The sequence below is a fragment of the Ornithodoros turicata genome, chromosome 1, assembly GCF_037126465.1.
Source record: "Ornithodoros turicata isolate Travis chromosome 1, ASM3712646v1, whole genome shotgun sequence".
Lineage (NCBI taxonomy): Eukaryota > Metazoa > Arthropoda > Arachnida > Ixodida > Argasidae > Ornithodoros > Ornithodoros turicata.
This window is the reverse complement of record NC_088201.1, coordinates 124815396-124821678: the sequence shown is the minus strand read 5'-3', so window position 1 is coordinate 124821678 and position 6283 is coordinate 124815396. Positions and strand designations below refer to the sequence as shown.

At 45.9% G+C, this 6283-nt stretch overlaps 1 long non-coding RNA gene across 1 annotated transcript; it reads right to left on the bottom strand.

Annotated features, from left to right (window-relative positions):
• Positions 1-703: 703 nt before the first annotated feature.
• LOC135368655 (uncharacterized) lies at positions 704-2961 on the bottom strand. The gene is made up of 4 exons (XR_010414842.1): positions 2923-2961; positions 2483-2525; positions 2341-2418; positions 704-1090 (listed from the first exon to the last, which is right to left on the bottom strand). It is a non-coding gene; the product is annotated as an uncharacterized LOC135368655 (long non-coding RNA).
• Between the last annotated feature and the right edge of the window lie 3322 nt (positions 2962-6283).

Sequence of the window (6283 nt, the reverse complement as noted above, 5' to 3'; positions counted from 1 at the left end):
GTGACGTGAACCCTGGCCAGTCATTTGGTCAACAGGTTTTTATTTATTGAAAGGTAACTAATTTACATTCTTAAAATAGTATGCACAACTCTGGGGTTGCCCCCTGGCCTTGAATGCTAGAGGCTATGGCATTGCAAAAGAAAGTAGCTTGTGGTGAGATGGTTTTCTTGGGCCAACTATCCAGTGGATTGAGATCTCACAGATGAGTATGGGACACTTATTCATTTTGTTTTGACATTTGCATTTGCGCTTCGTTCTAAAATATCTGGGTGTATCTGTACATGCGCTTACTATTTGTCAGTATCTTGCACAGCTTGTTCTAGTTGTTTGTTTTGTCATTACTAAGCATGGAATAATTTTCGTATTAAAGCCTTCTGAAATGTCAGCTCACTCCTGGTCACATGTTTCTCACTTAAGACTTTTATTTTGCTTTTCGTGTCAGTGAACTCAACGTAAAGGACAGAGAGGGCTCCCATGCAGCACAGAACAACAGACTGGTGGCCAATTCACAATATATTTCATCTGATCTACCAGGGAAAGGGAGCACGCAAGAAAAAAAAAACCCTGCTTGCCACGTGTTGTGCCTTTGCCGGTAGTAACGGTAGCCGTTACTACCCGCACGTTAGCATTCCGGATGTGGTAGCAACTGCGCGGTAGAAATATAGTAATTGTGGCACAGTTATAGTAGCAATAGCACTTACTATGCGTACAGCATCGCGAGGTCTGAAAACTGAAAGCATCAAATATGAACGACAAGTAAAAAGAGCTACGTTATGCCTGTTATAGACAGATGCATGTGACTGCTTTGTTGCATATCTGCATAGATATCGTTGAGACTCCTGGGTTATGTCAAGTTGTGGAGGAAGGAAAGTAGAGCACCTGGCGTTCAAGAAACCGCTACTTGATGCCACAGTTGTGTCATGAAGTGACGCTTCCGTATCGATTGCCACCACTCCTGTTGTCGTCACATCCTTGCCACTAACCACTTGGGCGATGAGTTTGTCCGAGGTCAGCGAAAGTGTGCTTGAAGGGGGAAGTGTCAGGCCTGTCTGAGTTGAGGCGTTAGAATTGGGTAGGAACGTCTGATTTCCTGTTAGGAAAGCAATATTATCTTATCCCAACTCACAAGAACCACAAGCAAATATCAATGGGTGTGACAGAATAAATCAAGGGTACCAACTGTGCACTTGGGGACTGCAGTTTGTGCTGCCGTGTGCACTTGTTTTGGCCTTTCACATCGTTGCTGGTATGGCACAAGTGTGTAGAGAAACCCGCCCCGGCTCACAGCTTGGTAGGGCACAAGGGGTCTAAACCCAGACCGTCCAGTGATCGGAGGTGGGCACCCTCAAGAGGGCGTGCGAGGGTGAGGGTTTCCTCACCCTCACCTCACAATATTTGAGGTGAGGTGAGGTGAGGGCCAATTTTTCTGGTGATGTTTGAGGTGAGGTGAGGAAAACGTTCATATTTTTTTGAGGTGAGGTGAGGTGAGGAAAATCTTTTTAAAAATTTTTGAGGTGAGGTGAGGTGAGGTGAGGAAAATCTTGGTATCACAATCGTTCCACGAAGCGTTTTCTGTGACTGACTAGGCCAAATCCTCCAGGAAGAAGGAAAAGAAAAGAACGTTACATTCACTAAGCAATTTAATGAGTTCAATTTCGAAAATGTATTTCAATGGCAAATTGATGAAACTGAGAGAAAATTGAGACCTCGTGTTGTGTCTGTCCCTTCGTGTTCCCTAGTCTCGGGGTTTTTACATTATGCTTGATGAAACTATTGGTATTTGGTGAGAAGCTAAATGTCCAGAAGAAAGTTGTTTACCCCATATTTTTCTGTTAAGCCGTTTTCTTATAATGGTCAAATGACACGTTTCGTGCCGCGCCCTGTATGCACTCACGCTTGAGGTATATGCATTTACAAACATACATAAAATACATTTTGGTAGTCACTCAAAGTCAACGCGCATCGAATACACAATCTTCACATCGAATACACAAATAGCTTTAAAAAGTTGAGGTGAGGTGATGTGAGGAAAATTTCGGGAAACAATTTTGAGGTGAGGTGAGGAAAATTTTTCAAGAAAAAATTGAGGTGAGGTAAGGAAAAATGTTCAAGAAAAAATTGAGGTGAGGTGAGGCGAGGAAAAATTGTAAGAAAAATTTTGAGGTGAGGTGAGGTGAGGAAAATTTTTCTTCCAGAAAATTGAGGTGAGGGCGAGGCTAGTGAGGACAAACGCCCACCTCTGCCAGTGATACGACTGAGTCTACACAGGAAAAGACAGCAATACATGCAACATGGGTTCACTCCAAGATGTTTAAGCCCGGCGTGTTTATGTTTCCTTACCTCCTGAAACGCCCTTTGTTTGCACACCCGGAACTGAAGCGGTGCTCTCTACATATGCTTCCTCCATCATCTCAGGATCTATCAACACATAGGGATACAAACGTCAAAGAAACGACTAAAGCTAACAGCAGAATGTCCGTACCTGCCAATATGACATCAGAAACGGAGGTGTTCGGAAGCGCTACCTGAAAGTCGGAGAACGCAAGCACCGTTCGCCTTATCATAATCGGGCAACTACTAATTGAAGTAAACAACGAGATTTGGCCGAGGCAGACCAACAATTAGGGACGACACAGACAAGTAAGCCTCAAACGCCCAGAAATTAACGAATGCAAACAACTCAGGGAAAAGAGGTGCTGACGCCAGGAATCGAACCTGGGTCTTCTGATTTCCGTGATTTGGTGTGGTGTAGCTGTTAGCATATCTGACCGGAAATCAGAAGACCGAGGTTCGATTCCTGGCGTCAGCACCTCTTTTCCCTGAGTTGTTTGCATTCATTTACTAATTGAAGGTTGTGTTTGCTGTACGTTAGTAACATAAGATGCGCGGAATGATAAAGATGCATAAGCACAGCATTCTTACCTCGGTCAATCCGGGAAAGATGGTCGGCACAGTGCTCACTTTGTCTTTTTCTTTTCTGCGATACACCGAATCTCTCTCTCAGGACATTACTGACCAGGTACGCTTCGTCGCAAAAGTGGTCCGAACCGAACACACACGAAACAACGTTTTTACTTTGGACCCTTGGGATTAATGACACGCCATTGCGACTTCCCACTTTCGTTTCGTCTCGTCGTCGCGAGGATGGTAAAAGGCAACGTCCCGGTTTCTCGCCGAAGTATTACTGCAGCTGGGCGCACTGCAGCGATTGCCGCAGGGCATTGTAACGCAATTCCACTTGCAGCAACGGAGAAACGTGGTTCAAACTTTTTTAGAGCCGAACAGGTCAGAAGTACACGAACATGTAAGCCATAAAAGCTGTCTGCACGGGTATGCAGACGATGATTTCACACGACCAGTCCGAGAGGATTCTCTCGCACATCGCATGGGGCTGTTGTTGCCGGATGATTTTGGCGTTTGAAGTGCGGGGTGATAATGCTTAAAATTTAATTTCCGGACAACGACGCCAATTTTTAAAGGAATTTCTCGGAGGCCTACATTTTAAAGTATATGCAATGGAATGGTGGCCTTCACCAAAGCAGCCTTCTGTAGGCTACTAGCCCTTTAAGGAGCATGTTTCCAGTTAGCTAGGACACCCTGTATATAGACTGGAACAATGTGTATGATCTGCGGGAAGTTGTTCGATGTAACGACGTTTTGAGTTGGGCATTTCACACGCTTCAACGTCCAATCCTGCCGTGCTGCTTGGGCATTTGGTACAAGTATACCAACACGGGTACATACAATTTCAGCACTTTCAGTCAATATCTGGTGTACACGGGCAATATGGGGCCCATATTGCTAGCATTTCCTCCATATTGGTTGAAACTTGGCAGTATGGCAGTTGTTTAAGTGGTAGTCTAACTACAAATAGTTAACTGCTGCACATCCCTGGGGTTTAACTGAAATGCGTGACACCAGGACATCACTGACCAGGTACGCTTCGTCGCAAAAGTGGTCCGAACCGAACACACACGAAACAACGTTTTTACTTTGGACCCTTGGGATTAATGACACGCCATTGCGACTTCCCACTTTCGTTTCGTCTCGTCGTCGCGAGGATGGTAAAAGGCAACGTCCCGGTTTCTCGCCGAAGTATTGCTGCAGCTGGGCGCACTGCAGCGATTGCCGCAGGGCATTGTAACCCAATTCCACTTGCAGCAACGGAGAAACGTGGTTCAAACTTTTTTAGAGCCGAACAGGTCAGAAGTACACGAACACGTAAGCCATAAAAGCTGTCTGCACGGGCATGCAGACGATGATTTCACACGACCAATCCGAGAGGATTCTCTCGCACATCGCATGGAGCTGTGTGTATCGATCCTTATGTACCCTGATTAACACAGAAGACGTACTTTCTGCTCCTATATGCCGTAGCATTTTTGTACGCAAGCTTGACAAGAAATGTCTCCATCCCGCGTCTATAACCAGTCTAACTCAACCTGTTTGAAAAATACTCCGACATGCTGACGGTCCTGTTGCAGCACGCTGGAGCACCTTGACTCCTCGTCCATAACCCTTCTCAACCCGTACGCTTCGTGCTCTTATGCCAGCAAAGCATACGTCTCTGTGCACCTGCGTTGAGCATCGCACTGCGTTATGCAATTCTCTCCCTGAATGGCAATGCTGCCTGTCCTCAGATGCACAGTGCTGATATTTTGTGGATGCATGTGATGGGCAAGATGAAAAAATAAATAAAATAAAATCAGCGTTGTAGCCCACTCGACCCCAACTACTGTAGTTGATTAGAAAAAACAAGTTTCACTACCATTTTTGCAAGTAGTTTCTAACTACTTGTTAACTATCATGCAGTTGTTTAAGTGGCAGTCTAACTACAAATAGTTAACTGCTGCACATCCCTGGGGTTTAACTGAAATGCGTGACACGCCTTGGCGCCATATTTAGCCGCTGACGCGAGCAACCCTAGACAACTTCCGTTTGTGCCTGCTGTTTGTAAACAGTGAAAGCGCGAATAACTACGACGGCACCGCCATACTGAACAGTGCAGAAGCTGAAGAACGTGCGAACATTACATGGCTAAGAGAAGCCAATCACATATGCGTACCTCCTAAAGTGAGTTTCTTGCAAAAAGACTAAATCACAACCCATGCTACGCACGAACTGCAACCTGTTTGCCTGCTGATCTAAGGACTTGAACGTTAAGTGTCATAACTTGGAGAACCATAAGCCAATGAAGAAGGGAATCAAATATCTTCAGCTGCACGAGTCTTCGTCAAACATCACATTGTGAACAGCCGGGGAAGAAACCGTGCTAGCTTCCTTGCGGTTGCATTTCGACTTTTTCCTACGCCACCACCACCACCATCACCAGACGAGAAGAAATGATTATGGTATTCGCCGCTCGAATTTCAGAGTCCAAGTGATGTAGCGAATAGACGAATGTGGACGAGCCAGTGGAGCAAGGGCTGAGAATCAACTGCTCGTCGTTTCGGCACGCAGGGGTAAGCTTGGGAGCGACAACATCCTCTAGCAGAACGGACTTGCCGTCTGTCTTTGAGCGCACTTCGATTGTTACTACTTTCACATCATTTCGTCACGCACAGTCAGAAACAGCTCAGTTTGTTGTCCTTCCGTGTATCAGAGGTCCACAAGGTACCACATACGACCACATAACTTGTTTTGAAGACTTCAAAATGACAATTCGTGACACACTTAAGAGTTTTGCTGCACAAATATTGTCGCTTTGCAAACGCACCAGTGAGGGAACCAGTAAAATCGACTCTCTGCTCAAATGTGATTTTGTCGATGACATGTTCACCTGCACAGTGAATAAACATCAAAGGCAGAAGTTCGCAAAAGAGAACCTTTCTTATGTTCAGCCACAACAGCATATTTTGTACAGTTCACATACGTTCCAGTACGTGTCTGTCCGAAAAGTGCTGCAAAATCTGCTCCTCTCCGACAGTTTCCGTGGTCATTTGGAGGACTACAAAAGTGAAAAGAACCTGTAGCGGGCCGTGGACAACGACGAAGGTGGCCACGCGCCTGGAGCACCTGTCTCAGTTCCACCGGTGCGGCCATGGAGATAGGCCACCGTCATCGCCTCTCCGTGGCATACCATCACCGTCGGTCGGGACTCATGTAGAGGAATACCACCGTCCTCTATAAACCTATCGCCTCTCTGCGACTTCCAGGATGGCTCACTTTTTGACCGAAGGACAGGAGACCTGGTAAAAGAAGAGTCACAGGTTACACTGTTTTTAGCGCTCTACAGTGACGAACTGGAGAGAGCTAATCCGCACGGCTCTAAGCTTGGGTTCTA